Source organism: Apium graveolens, chromosome 7, assembly GCF_009905375.1.
Source record: "Apium graveolens cultivar Ventura chromosome 7, ASM990537v1, whole genome shotgun sequence".
In the NCBI taxonomy this organism is placed as follows: domain Eukaryota; kingdom Viridiplantae; phylum Streptophyta; class Magnoliopsida; order Apiales; family Apiaceae; genus Apium; species Apium graveolens.
This window is the reverse complement of record NC_133653.1, coordinates 134,324,476-134,327,516: the sequence shown is the minus strand read 5'-3', so window position 1 is coordinate 134,327,516 and position 3,041 is coordinate 134,324,476.

The window sequence follows — 3,041 nt, the reverse complement described above, 5'->3', positions numbered from 1 at the left end:
GCTGAAATTGTCTTTCCTTGTCAGCATCATCTACAATCATTGACTCACTACCAATGGCTGGATCCACCCTTATATCTCCTGTACCTGCTTCTCTCTCAATTTCTCTCTTTTCTTGCATCAGGGGCTCCCCCTGGCTCACACTCCTCACACCCTCACCTTAACCTACTAAGGTGGTACTCCTCTCACTTTTTTTTGCCATGCTGGAAGAAATAGCATGCATATTTAGACTCTCAAGCTCTCCTTTTTCCTGGGAGCAACCCAGCCTCTCACTCAAGTTTTCACTCCCTTCCCTCAGCCCTAGAAGTGATTGTACAGTAACCATGTCTTCTACACTTGGATTTAATTCAGTTGTTTGTGTAGAGACCATCAACGGATAAGGAATATTCGTTGCAGTTGAAACTGACGGTATCAACGGATAACTATTGTTAGGCTTATCCGTTGAAGAACAACCACTTGTCAATGGATGAGGAATATCCGTTGAAGAAGGAAAAGAAGTAGAAATTGAAAGTGACATAATTGTCGAATCTGTGTGGATTGATTTTTGAATTAAGTGACACAGATTCTTCAAATAGGTCTGAAAGAATTGGCTGATGATCCAACAAATCATCTAAAAGATGATGATCGCCAGTACTTAAGTGGGGCTCCTCCCTGAGTTGTAAAGAGGGAGAATGAGGAATTGATGTGAAAATTATGTCCATATCCAGGGATGGTGATGGAGAATTTGGTGGTTGGTGTGTGTCAATTTTGAGAGAATGGGGCTGTGACTCCACATTTGTTGGAGTCACATCAAGCTGAATTTGTGAAGGCATAGATATAAGTGATTGTATCTGTGCAGTGTGTGCACCCAGTGTTGAAACTTGGGTTTTGACATTCTTTCTTCTTGTGAAGGCTTTTACAGGTGAGTGTGTGACTTCAGTGTCCCTTCCTCTTTTGTTCTGTGTCCCTGGTTGGGGACTATTTTCAATAGCTACACCCTTTTGGGAGGGTGCAACTAGGGATGAGATTGAATCCCTTTCAACCACCACAATCTTTTGAGAAACTGTGGCTTGGCTAGCTTGGGTAACACTCACCTCTCTTACCTTATTTTGGGGGTTTTCTTTATGTTCACCCCTCCCCTCACCACTAACACCCTGTTCACTCCCCTCAGGGTTTATGGTAGTTGTTACAACTGTTGTCTTTTGAGCGACAACAGAGGTGGTTTTCTTTGACTTGGGTTTTGAAACTTTAGGTTTGGTGGCCTTGGTAGGAATCTGTTGGGGCATTGACACAGATCCCATGGCCAGATTTGAAGGCAAAGAAATGATGGGGTTGGAAGTAGTAGGAGTTGAAGAAGTATTTACCTCACTTACCTGAGGTGCATCCATGATTGGTAAGTATACCAATGGCACCTTACTGTTAAGGTAAATCCTTAAAAGGTCTGCAAGGACCCTCTTCTCTTGTACCCAACACTTGAGCTTATTACTCTCATTATTTATGACCAAACCTTCAGCAACATGGTTAGCCAGTAACATAAAGAATCTAGCATAATAGATGTTATGAGTTCTATTAGCCTTGTTACCTAACCTAGTACCCAATTCTAGCATAACATAGTTGCTAAAATTATAGTACCTATCAGAAACCAGCATATAGAGCATATTAACAAGAGCTGGAGTTATTGCATCAAAATTACAAATTTTCCCAGAGAAAACCTTGATAAAGGCATCACTGAGAAAACCCACTCTTTCCTAAGGCCTTTTCTCTTAATACTGCCTAAACTAGTAGAATCAAGGGAATAGCCTATGGAATCTAACATGCTAGATACATCATTATCAGTGTGTGGTGTCATGGCATTATTTTCAGGTAATTTAAAATAGGACTATATATCATCAGAGTTAATACAGTAATCCTTACCTTTGAGAGAGAAGGAGATGGTCATATCAGTGGGGTTGAACTCAGCAGTTGTCCAAATCTCCTCAACTACCTCACAGTAAATCATTGGGGCTTCCAGCATTGCATGGCTCAGTTTGCAGTTCTTGATGAAATCCATCATCTTATGATAATCTTAGTGGGCTTCATTCATTTCCACCAAAGCTATGAAATTGTTTTTCTCATAGACAAACCCAGATTGGGACATTATCTTTACTACTGGTGCCATTGTTGTGGGTAGAAGTTGCAAGGAAAAGTTGAGAGTTTTGGGAGAGAAAGAGAGTAAAAGCTTTTGAAATTTCAAGAAAGCGTAAAATGAAAATAACAATTCAAAGGGGCTTTTATACTTTCTCAAAATAAAATATAGAGAGAATGATTAAACAATATTTTTAAGTAAATTACAGCCGTTTGAGAATAAAAGAAAAACTGTATGTATTCTAAAAACTGCCTTTAATACAAATACATACAACTGTATATATATGTATCAACGGTTAAGAAAATAGAATCAACGGTTGTGATCCACTCGAATCGACTGATGTGACAGTTCAACGGATGAGGTAAATGGTCATCCGTTGAAGATTAACACAGTTTTATCCATTGAAGAATAAAATTTCCAGAAATATATTTGTCTTTCAACGGATAATGAACATCCGTTGATGGAACAAATTTGGCTATCAACAGATAGAAAATATCCATTGATAGAATAAACTTTACTTAAAGCCAATTTTGCTCTTGCAACAAATTTATTTCAGGCTGCATAACACATTACAATTAGGACATGAATTTAGGAATAATTAAGCATACCTAGCTCACTTACCAATATTGTAAATGTTGATTCATCAAGTGGCTTGGTAAATATGTCTGCAATTTGTTTTTCACTTGGAACAAAATGAAGTTCCACTGTACCATTCATCACATGTTCCCTTATGAAGTGGTACTTGATGTCAATGTTCTTGGTTCTTGAATACTGCACTGGATTTTCAGTAATGGAAATGGCACTTGTGTTATCACAAAATATTGGAATTTTGTCAACATTGAGCCCATAGTCAAATAGTTGATTCCTCATCCATAATATATGTGCACAGCAACTACCAGCAGCTATGTACTCAGCCTCAGCTGTTGATGTAGAAACAGAA